The sequence below is a fragment of the Notolabrus celidotus genome, chromosome 14 (assembly GCF_009762535.1).
Source record: "Notolabrus celidotus isolate fNotCel1 chromosome 14, fNotCel1.pri, whole genome shotgun sequence".
Classification (NCBI taxonomy): domain Eukaryota; kingdom Metazoa; phylum Chordata; class Actinopteri; order Labriformes; family Labridae; genus Notolabrus; species Notolabrus celidotus.
The window spans coordinates 9,955,696-9,967,943 of record NC_048285.1 but is presented as its reverse complement, the minus strand read 5'-3'; the positions used below and the strand labels follow the sequence as shown (position 1 = coordinate 9,967,943).

The window sequence follows — 12,248 nt, the reverse complement described above, 5'->3', positions numbered from 1 at the left end:
GGGGACGTCTGTTTACTATTTGAGGTTTGACGTTGTTGCCGCTCTCACCGTAAAAAGCTCCGCGTCTACAGCTTGATTTAATCCAGTTTGGTGATACACCTTTAGACACCTTTAGTAAGTTTTGATCAACTCCTTGTCATCAAAGATGCAGATTCACTTCAGAGTGCGTGAACTGCCTGTCAAGTGCCTCTGTCACTGCGAGGTACATTCAGGGACCGTCGTAAGTGTGCAATATAGCCCTTTCATGGCATTTTTCTGTGAATCAAGAGAATCAAAATACAGTCAGTGGCCACATCAAGAATGCTTTCTAAAAACAACTGTAATTTAGCGTATTTACTTGCTCCTGAGACGTTATTGGGGGGAAATAAGCAAAAAGAAAAATCGCAACTTTCACCGCAATTTTTCAAAAAGCTGTCACAAATTCAGGCTATTTGGGCCGCAACAATCACAAAAAAATCCTGGAGGGACTGATTTAAATGTGCACATTACATACAGATACTGAGACATTTTAAGAGTAAGGATGTATGTAAATTTACATTTTTATTGATAAGTTAGAGATGTCTGCTACAGAAAATACATTCTTTTGGTAGGCCATGAGGTCACACTCACACACTGTTAATGATTTATAGAAGATTATTTGTGAAGGTCAATATTAAACCAGAATAAGTACCTGCTCAGAGAAATGAGAGGAGTTATTAAAGAGGTGTCAGTGTAGGGTTGGAAGTCTGGTACTCACTGTGAGATGTTGTGAATTAGCCTGCAGGACATCTACAGGCTAAATATATCAATTTCTACTCTTGACCGTGGATGGAATATCTGAAGTTACAAACCTGGTATTTACATATTCTCAGCAAGAACCAATTCTGTTTTTTAGAATCAGATACAAGCAGCAGCAAATACATTTTAGTAGGTTGTGTGCTTCGTCTCCTGATAAAAGAAAAAAAGAAAAGCTTTGTTCCTGCTGCTATTACTGAGCTGAACAAGCAATCACATTTATTTTCTCACACAGAGTCAACCTCCAATTTTAAGACTTGAGTCCAGATTTTCTTATTTAGTCGCGTGATTTTAACATTTTATGGGTTGGCTGTTTTCTGATATGCGTTTTAAATGGAACCTTTAGCACTTTTATCATTTTATCATGTCTATTCATTTTACCATTTTTATTGTTAGATTAGTTTTAGGATATTTTTGTATGTTTTGCACATTAAGTAGTTTGTTCTGTATGACATCTGTCTTCTAACTCTGTATTGACCTAACATCTCACTGGCTGCAAAACAAGTTTACCTACGGGTACAAATAAAGTAACCTGAACCTGGCCCTGAACCTGAACCTGATAACTGTTTGTATGCACTTGCAATGAGGACTAATGAATGTAACACAAAGGGCTTTTCATTTCCTACTGATAGACCTCTGCCGCTTAATACTTTAGATAATTTTTTTAGGAAAACAAATAAACCTGTGTGACAAGAAGCTTCATCAGACCTTTAGACCTCCATCCAATCATCATTTAACAGATGGAGCATCAAGACTCCAAATGTATGCACATGTTGCACTCGTAAAATGAAATGCCAAAAACATGCCAATATTCAGTTTTTATGCAATTTTAAATAGAGAAATACCCACAAATCAACACAAGCAGTTTTAGCCTAGCCACAGCATCTATTTTCTTCACTTCTTAAAGGGGCAGCGCACTCCTCTCAAGGTAACACATTTTTCTCTTTTCAGGCTGCATACAAAAGTACTTATTTTAGAGTATTTATTTCTGTCTGCATATTTCCATCTCCGCAACATCAACCGTCTCCGCCCCTCTTTCACCCCTCACACCACTGCCATCCTGGTCCACAGTCTCGTCACTTCCTGTATCAATTATTGTAATTCACTCCTCTTCGGTGTCCCTCACAAATCCCTCCATAAACTTCAACTGGTCCAAAACTCTGCAGCCCGCATCATCACCAGAACCCCCTCCTTTCACCACATCACCCCTGTCCTCCAGCAGCTCTACTGGCTCCCGGTCAAACTCAGAATCAATTTCAAAATCCTCCTTTACACATTCAAGGCCATCCACAACCTCTCCCCCCCGTACCTGTCTGATCTCCTCCACATCGTCACCCCCTCTCGCTCCCTCAGGTCCTCCTCCTCCCTCCACCTCTCTGTGCCCCCTGCCCGTCTCAGCACCATGGGGAGCAGAGCTTTCAGTCGCTCTGCTCCCCAACTCTGGAACTCACTCCCACCAGACATCCGAAACTCTGACTCACTACCCCTCTTCAAATCAAAACTCAAAACCCATCTGTTTCAAACTGCATTCCCTGCTTAATTTCCACTGCTTCATTTTAACTTGGTGTTACTTTGCTTGTTGTTTTTATTTATTTTATCGTGTTGTTTTATTTATTGTGTTTTAATCTGTCTGTAAAGCGACCTTGAGTGTTTTGAAAGGCGCTTCTAAATAAAATGTATTATTATTGTTATTATTATTATTAGTATTTAATTGCTGTTCTTAACTTACATGTTAAACTAATATTAACAAAGATATAAATTGAATTAATTAGACACACTGAGATTCAATCAGCAAGAAACATGTAGAATAACCTTGTCTGTGTGCTACACAAAACGTCCACAAGTGAGTCTCCTGTAACTCAAACATATCAAAATGTCAATTTACTACTTTAGAATGTGAAAATGTGTCTGCAAATCCTTCATCCTAATCTTTCTAATAATGCTTACTTCAACTTCTTTACTCTAGCTCCTTACTGCAGTCCATTGATGTCCTAGTTAGCATTATTGGCCACTGCCTCATAACAGTGTGAGCATTAATAGTTGTCAGTCTCCTTGTATGTAACATGCCCGTGATGCCATGATTGACGTGTTTTGGGTGTACTCCATCCTTCGCCTATTATAGATGGGTTCAGCTCCAGCACCCCCACAACCCTCTATGCATATGAGCTTTAGTGAATCAACTGATAGACAGATTTGAGAGCGGATGGATGGACAGTTAGACGTATAGATTGATAGATGATTTGAGTTTCTTGTCATCTTGGTAGAAGTGGCTACAATATTCAATATTATTATCCAAGCAAGTGGGAATATATCGGCTTTACAACGAACTGTAAAACTGTTGACACTGCCAGATAGTCTTAAAAATGTAGCCACAGCTACTGAGATTTTCTCACTTCTTTGTCTTCTGCTGGTGTCACTTTGTCCAGGGAAAAATGTCCAGAAACATCTAATACACAGTGTTTTAGATAATCTTATTACCTCAGGGCTTATTGGCCCTGAGGTTGTTTTGTATAATTCTGACATTCAGAGACTTCCACCTGCAAGAAAAAAAGGGACTTGAGTTGTTCGCATTGTGAAACCATCACATGGAAGAAGGTAACTAAATGAATACCTGTTGTAGGAGTAAGAATAACAGACATACAGTATTTGTCATCTGGTCTTGTGTGTGTCAGGAGCTCATCCTCTTACACACGCAGGAGTGGTCAGAGTGTGATTTATAGCGGTCTAAGGATTTGTCCTTGAATCACAGGCGTCAGTTGGCTGTTTGTTGATCTGTCTGAGTCTGTTGTATACAGAGCGCCCTGTCTAACTGATGGCCTAATTCAATGTAAATACAGTCGCTCCTCAGCCTCCCTGCTATTACCAAGGACAGCTGTTTTATGGGAACACTTGGACTTCTGCCACCCCCCCTGTGAGCTTTAGGAAACTGTAAATGCCATTTGTTCCATGAAGAAACCATTAAAGGATGGCTTTGGTTACCTCCAGTATCAGTTTTATTTACAGATTGTTTTTAAATTCATTTGATGTGTAGGACAAGTAATGTGTCGTGAACCTCCAGTTTAGCATATTAACTCTCCCACAGAACTGATGGACGAATTGCTAATCCATCATCACATACAAAATGTTGACCTTGTGTAAAGTGAACTACACCGGTCCAGTAATGATTGAGAATTCTGCTGAGTCATGTCTTGTAGTTTCTTCTGGGATACATTTTGTTCTTTCTATACACTAAATTTGACTTTGAAAATTGAAAACAAAGACAAAAGCTACATCATTTCTAGCCATAAGCAGAAATGTCAGCTGGGTAATCAGAGTGCAGTCTTCCTCAAATACAGTGAAGAGCTGAGTAGCTAACTTCAATTCTCTAATATCTAAAAGACTAGCAACCATAGCTCCCCTGCACACTGAGAAAACCCAACTGAGAGTACTTGCTTCTTGTGAACAGAGCTTTTTAGGGCAACCTAACCCCACTAAATTATGTAGTAAGGAAGGCACTGGTCCTTGGAAGCAATGCTGGGTTATACTGTAGGCTTATTTGAACATGATGCTTACATTTTCAGCTTTCGCTATATCAGCCAAACCGCCTCTATAAACTATATTTTACACTAGGTTTTTTTTTATTTGGTTACTCGGGAAGAAAGATGAAAAAGAAGCCAATATTCAAAGAAGCTTGACAGACCTACACAGCTCAACTGTTTGTTGCAGTATGACTGGAAATCACAGTTTGTTGGTGGAGTTAAGACAACAATTGTTTTGTGTCAGAGTGGAATAAGTTCTGTTTTCTAACTTGATAATATTATCAATAAAACACATCTGAGAAATTAAATATCTTCTTCATACTTCGTTTTCCTGACATTTCAACCATTACTACTCCTGATGCTTTATTTGTTGCTTTTCATTGATGCAGGTAATTATGATCTTGTTCCCAGTTTATTGTAAGTCATTCATCTACACAGATGCGAGCAACAAAAACCCTGACATAAAAATGTTCACTGATGAAGTGTAAAATTGACTTCTGTAAAAACAATTAAAATAAAACAAATCACTGATTAACTTTAATGAATATTTTGAAAAAAAAACAAGTTAATGTTGTGATGTTAAAAAGAACATGATGTTTCAACGTGTAATGACCTGCAATGTCTGGGGAGTTTGTGTCATCACACAAAGTATCATTTGTGCACCCAAAGCTAATGCTGCCAAAGGACTATCTCATAACCACAAACCCATTTGACATCATTTCCTGCACAACAGTAAAGTAAATATGACTGCAACCATCAAACTGCCCACATGTGAACAACACCCGTCTGGATAAACACTGTGAGGATGATGCACCCTCCCTTGCTTCAACACCATGAAACCTTCACTTATCTGCTTTATTTTCTTGCAACTAATAAACTTCTCTCTCTCCATGGAGGTCACAGCAGCCATTTTTTTCATAGAGGACAATTTTTTTATTCAAAAGATTCACTCCCATTTCCACATCTCCACTATGTTTGCTCCAGAGAGGCCACTCATTTGTTATCAGGAAATGGGGCCAGAGCAACTTCGCTATCTATCAGTCTTTGGGAGAACCTGTGGGGGTCACCTGGACACACTCACCTCCAAGTAATGATATAGCCCAAGGCTGTAGACACAGGGAGGCTATAACGCAGGCTGTTACTGAGCCGGCAGCTTGCCTATGTATCAGATTAATGGTGTTTATAACCATCACATACAAGCTAGAGTCATTCATCCACACCAGGGAGAGTTTATTGTAGAGGTGTCTGCTTTAGAGACACGTCTGAGTCAGGCATTTTGGAGAGCAGTAACAAGCTGCAATTGACTGTGTATACTCCCTGTTTCCTTGGACAAAAACATGCATTTTTACTCTTTTGTATGCAGCTCAGACAAAAAGCATAATTGTGTTTGACACAGCCCTGACACTACCCCTTTCCATTCTCGCTCTGTCGTGCCTCTTCCCTGGTAAGTGTGTGCCTTTAGGCCATCCTACAAGACATGAGAAACGCAGTTGTGCGAAAGTGTGTAGCACCGTGGAGTGGAATCAGAAAGCTTTTTGACAACTAAATCTTTCACCCTAAAGGATTTATAGCTGATGATCACTGTAATTTTTCTGACACTACAGGCATCATTTATCTTTGTCACACGGATATGAGGATGCCAGGATGTACTGTATGTTGGCAGCTATAGTGTAGGCAGAGTGTTGATGTAAATATCATCCTGTCTGAGTAATCTGTCACTGATTGCACATTGGATTGGTTTGAACAGGCATACACAAAAGACTGACGGAAGTGATGATAACAAAGTGTCAGAAAAGCGCCCAATAAATTGCCAAAGCTAAAAAAATTGGTAAATTAGTTTGTGTCATGTACACTGTAAATGCGTTTTAAGTGAAGAAGACTAATGCAGTGATGCTGACTGATGAATATATGAAGAGTTCATTTGCAAAAACAGATAACTCACTTTTAAAAAATTTAAAAAATGTTTCAAAAAACATTTATCTATTACTAGCTTTAGGTATAATCAATCGCTTGAAGTTGAGTGGCTTTTACTAAGTCAAAATGACATAACTAATTAGTGGTATCTTAAAAATATAACTTTACGAAAAATGTATATTAAAAGGAAACTTTTTTTTGAAAATTTTGAAAAACGGAGCTATCTGTTTTTGAAAATGAACTCTTCATATATTTATACTTTTATGATTGAAATTAAATCTTTAGTGGTTTGTAGAGAACTCTTCTTTTCATCCACCAAATAAATGTAATAATCCACAAAGTAAGATGAGGCTGCCAGTGCAAGTAGAATAACATTCATTGGATGCAACTACCCCACTTCAAAGTCTGTCAGAACAATAGATATCAATGGACCCCCAGTGAGGCCAGAGGGGCCTGCCCATCGGGCCTGGCTCCAGCACTGGCAGCATATCGGGGCCCCTTCCATCTGTTGCCCTTGTCCTGGAAGTGTGTGTGTGTGTATGATGGCCTACTCAGCTCCCATCTCTATCATCTGCTGAACTCTACTGCCTCTCTGGTTCCCTCTTTATTGGGTCTGAAAAGAAGCACCAGATGGCTTGTGGGAAAAAATCATACTCCTCCAAAAGGGAAAAGAGACACCACCCACAGCCATGGTTAGAGCTCTGAAAGATTTAAGACATACATGGCACGCTTCAAACAAACACACACCACACACAAATACACAAAGAGCTCATTGGTTCCCGTTTGAGTTGTACAAATGGCCGTGTTTCTCTAGCATGAATTGACAGCAGCAGATAAATCAGAACTCAGGTCTTCGGATGGATTCTAGATATATTGACCTAACACGTATGACCTTGACTCCGAGGCAAAGGTATGTTAGGACAGGTTCTTTGTGTGTAATAATGTCCTGTTCACAAACTGAATAGTCAAGTCAGGTTTATTTATAGTCCACACAAGCATATTTCAAAGGATTCATATATCAAACACATTCACTGATGGGTCATTTGTAGTCTCCAGTATACATCTGACCTGCTCAGGAGAATGGAACCAAGCTGACACTGGAATCCCTGATCTTTTTACAGTTCCACATTTTTGAAATTCACGCATTCACAATGTGGCAAAGAGTTAGATCTTTTATCTCTGTCTAGCTAAAGCCTGCAGTTTGTTAACTTAGCCTATAGTACAAAGAATGGAAACATGTAGATGATTCTGTCCAAAGTTTAAAATATTCAAACGTAAAGCAACTCTGAAGCTATGCAGCTGTTTAGATTGTTTGTTGGTCTTTGTTGTTTGGACTTTTTCATCCTCACACTGTTTCATCAATCCAGAAAACAAGGGTAACTGAATAAATTATGACACACCGACACTTTGATATGCTGGAACTCAATATACAGAGGGAAATGAGCTGAATCCTCTGCCATATAAATCTAACGTAAATCCTCTAAAGCGCTTTACTACAGTTTCATAATAGCAATAATGTTAAGTCACCCTCCATTATGCACAGTTTTGAGCTTCAAGACACACAAGCAGCTGAGAGAAAACATATACTGTGGCTTTCTTTTCAAATGCAACACCCTTTTTTCTCCACATGATGATGCCATTCTGGAACACTCATTCTTTCCAGCAAATCGTTTCGTCGAACACCCCTGTCACACTCTCATGTTTTTTTTATTCAGCAACTTAAACATGAGAGTGCAAGCCGACTTACGGACTGGAGCTCAAAATAACGAATGGCACTTTGCAGAGAAATGTAGCATGCAGTTGTTAGATCATCTGATGGCTTTTACTCAGGTTATCCAGGCTTACAGCCACAAACACTCTCGTATTAGAGGCTGTGCTCTAACTGTAACCTTCAATTCCCTCTTTGCTGCTGCCTCCTTTTTTTTTTACTGTAAGTAGAAAATGAAAAATTGTCTGAAAGTTTAATATTACAGACATAATTAAAACACAAACATGTAAAGATGTCTCAGTTTGTGGTGGTTCCTTTTCATGCATGTGACACACTCAAAGGAACAAGTCTTTTTCTCTCTCTCCTCCTAGTCTTGTTTTTCTTGGTGTAAGGTTTAATAGTTCTTTGAGCATGGCCACCACAGTTTTCCAGCCCTCCTCTTTACTCTCCACTCTAACCCGGCAGAGCTCCTCACAGAGAGCTGGGTCTTCTCTCCGGACTCAGAGGAGGTGAGCTGGCCGTGGTGATGCTTTTTGATGCTCACACCAGACGCTGTCTCACCTCCGCAACAGACAGGCTCTTTATTCAGTGACGCCTGAAATTAAATGTTGTACTTTTTGGATGGAAATGTGGTGTTGGAATTGGCATTTGGGTATGGCTGCTGCCAATCACTGAAGCCATGGTGGCATCTGGTGATACATCGGCTATATGGAGTCTTCTCTCATCCAGAAAACATGACTTTTGTACGTTTTTGCTCAATTTCGTTCATTCCACCCAATTTACGCAATATGTTTCTGCATGTGTGCTATTGTGCATCCAGTCATGCATAAAGAGAGCGCTCATTCTGTGACACAATTACAGCTCTTCCAGAATTAATTCACCACTGCCCAAGCCAACATATGCTCTTGTCATAAAGAGATTCTACATATGAATAAGCTGTTGTCTTTAAACGTGTTTATTAAGAATGAGTGATCTGCACAGTGAGGCAAAATGAGTCCATCTGCAAAGTGCAAAGACAGCTGACACATAGCTTGTCACTCCTGCATGTAATCAACTGACAGTGCAGTTATCGTTCCCCCTTTTTGTCTTTGACCACATCTTCCCCTCTCCCACCCTAGCTCTGAGCAAACCCCCCTCCCACTCTCTCTTTTCCCCCCTCTCTCCCCTCAGTGCTGCAGCCCACCCTGCTCCGAGCTTTAATGGTACATGCCATTAGAAAGCCCATCTCTGAAAGGGAGGAGGGGAGGGTGGTCTCAATCTCAGCAAAGAGGCTACTTTAGTCCCCCGACATAAGCACATTCACAGATGTCTCTGCACGCGTAAAGGCGTCTCACCCCTCACGACGGAGCAGCGATACCTCTGTGAGAAGAAGCAACGCGCTGCGGAGAGAGATGATCAGAAAGGAACAGAGAGATATAAAGACGGGATAAGGGGAGGGAAGCAGAGCTGGAGCAAGGAGAGGTGTGAAGACTAAACCGCGGAGCAAAAACATACATCGATGCCATTACTGACGTCTCGCCTCACGCGCCTGTTTCAGCTGGTGTGAGCGCGAGAAGAGGAGAGGAGAATAAATCCTGGTAGCCTCATTCCTCTCTTTGCTTTGCACCCCGATTCTATTTTTTGTATCATCCATGGCATGAAGGCGGGTGTCTGCTGGCGCGGCAGAATAAAAGAAGAGGATGCTTTAACTGCTGCCTCTCTGTCAACAAGGGACACGCAAGAAGAAGAGGAAGAAAAAGAAAAGTGGGGGACAACACACAGCAGGGACAAAACTAGGATTTCTGCCGCATGCGCTGGGAATAGCAGTCACACATTGAAGTCTCCAAATGAGGTAAAAAAAAATATGATATCACTTTATCTACCTGATTATCCAACAGGGTCAGATATACATCTCGAGGCACTTGGAAGCATGCACATAAGCTTGTCAGGGATGAGCCCATTTCCATGCTGATCATGTTTGGAACAGCAGTGGGGAGATTGCCATCTTTGTCCCTGGGTCGCTGTGAACAGCAGCTCAGAGGAAGTGAGGGGGGATCTATGCATGTTGCATGCTGCAGAGAGGCAGTGTGAGCTGAGACTAGAAAGAGGAGTCAGTGATGAAAAGAATTACTGATAATCCTCATGATGAGCATTTGGGTGCTGAGATAGCAGAGGGGCACGTAGAGATTTACTCTCCACTGACCAGCAAGGCTGCAGCTGCAGCACAAGGTTCATATCAAATTAAAATTCAATGAGTTTGGCAAAAGTGCTAACTAGATTCACTTTTTCTTGAATTATGAATAGGATCTCCAATGGTGCAAACAAAAATCCTGCAAAAGAAGTACAAAAATTGGAGACTGAAGACAATGGAGGGGGCTGAGGGATAGAACAAAATGCAGTGCTTGTTTCTAAAGTCTGACAGAACACTTTCAGTGGTGACCCTAGGGAGCCTTACACTACCTTCTAGACAGAAAATAACAACTTGTCCACAGAAGCTTACAAAAAAGGGGCATAGCCTTGAGAAAAGGAAAGCTTGAGTCAAAGTTAAGTGGGCTATACGTTCTCATATCTGACACCTGCTTAAACCCTTGCTCCTGGTGAAAAGATGCAGTGGTAGTGCTTGTTTTCTTGACACACGTAGGCGCAGGTGCAGGAGCAACTTTAATCGCTGGTTCTGGAAAGAAGAAGCAATAGAGCTTTGTCTCAATCCATTTTCAATTTCTGCCCAGAAGGAAAACATCAGTGGCATGTTATTGGCTGTTATGATCAATTGTTGTGCAGGGTATAACTAGAATATCTCCTCTGTCAGTCTTTAAATAAAGCACTGGTAGTATCACACAATATCACTATCACCCAAATATGATCCTAATACTCCAGTGCTGGCCTCTCTTCATTGGCTGCCTGTTTAGGCCAGAGCAGATTTTGTTACTGCTAAATAACAAAACAGTAAATGGAGTTACACCCTCATACTCGACTGACCTGGTGGACCCATACATGCCTGCTCGGGCACTGTGTTCCCAGGGGACTCATCTTCTAAGTGTTCCCATGGTCGGTGCAAGACAGTTGGTGAGCTGGCTTTTTCATTCCTTGCACCTGCTTTGTGGAACAGTCTTCCTCTTGATATTTGACAGGCATACTTGGGTTAGGTATTTCAAGCAAAGTGAAAGACCCATCTGTTTACTGGTGTGTATGATTCTTTAGGCTGTTCCATTTATTTGACGTCCTGTCTCATGGTGTGTTGTGTTTCTGAATGTTTCTATAAGGGGTTTTAATGTTTTTATTATGGTCATATTTTGTATACCTTGAATCTCTATAAAGCACTTTGATTCAAGTGCTGTATGAATATATTTATTAATTATCATTATTATTATTATTATTATGTATTTATTTATTTATTTTTATTTTATTTTTTTCGTGATACTGCAGGTTCAGTCCTACCAATAAGTTTCTTTAAACATCTAGCACACTTTTGTTCCATTATCCTGGGCTCCAGTCCATAGTCCTTATTCATGTTTTAAGACACACCAACCTGACCCTCCCTAGAAGTTCTGACTGCTCAGGCGCGGCATGCTGACACCTATCATGACATCAGTCAATATTGGCAAAGATGCTTTCTCTTAATCTGCTAATTTCACAATCAGGACAGTGTGCTTGAGGAAAAGAACATCTATAAAACAAAGAACAGCAGTGAAGTTGTTGATATCTTTGCATGCTGACTTGAAATATAATTGAAATGTAATTCAAAATATATTTGTATATGCTTTTTGAGATAACTCGGTGCATAACCGCAATTTAATCTGGAAATATAAATAAATACTAATCTATTTTCCTCCCTCTTCTACCCTTTTCTCGTCTGTAACACAGTTTACATGTCGACAGCAACACTTGGTGCCTGTTTCTCAGCTCATACACTGCACTCATGATATGAAGCCACGCGTGTTGCCAGCTGTTTCTTACACGGGTGTTAGCATGCTTCTTTACCGCTGCCCTCTCTGACCAAGTGTATATTTAGTCTCTGCTCCGTTTGGCAATGTCAGCAAATAGCAACCAGCCCTCATTTATGGACGCTTGTCATTTCTTTCTGTGTTCATGGCTGCCCCATGGCCATGTAATACACAAAGTGCTGAGAGGCCAGAAATACATGCACCTGATGGGGGCTGTGGTTCTGCCAATCACGGGATACAACATTGAATAGATTCGAGTGGATCTCTTAGCACAACATTACAAAAGGCATCCCCTCACAAAAACATTTAATTAATGTAATTCATGTTCCTTTTGAAGGCTTTCTTTTATCATTTTTTCCCCCGTGAAGTTCCACTTTAACTGATGAATCAAAAAAAAGCCTTGGGCCAGGT

The 12,248-nt window shown here is 40.5% G+C and overlaps 1 protein-coding gene across 3 annotated transcripts in view; it reads left to right on the top strand.

The window, feature by feature from the left end:
• The first annotated feature begins 9,093 nt into the window (after positions 1 to 9,093).
• LOC117825914 (galactosylgalactosylxylosylprotein 3-beta-glucuronosyltransferase 1) overlaps positions 9,094 to 12,248 on the top strand; it is a 76,425-nt gene continuing 73,270 nt past the window's right edge. For 2 of the 3 annotated variants that reach the window (XM_034701901.1, XM_034701900.1), the window contains exon 1: positions 9,095 to 9,745. The gene's annotated coding sequence lies outside the window, so the exon portion shown is untranslated. Of the gene's footprint in view, positions 9,746 to 12,248 lie in introns of all 3 variants that reach the window. The other variant, XM_034701899.1, reaches the window with a different exon arrangement.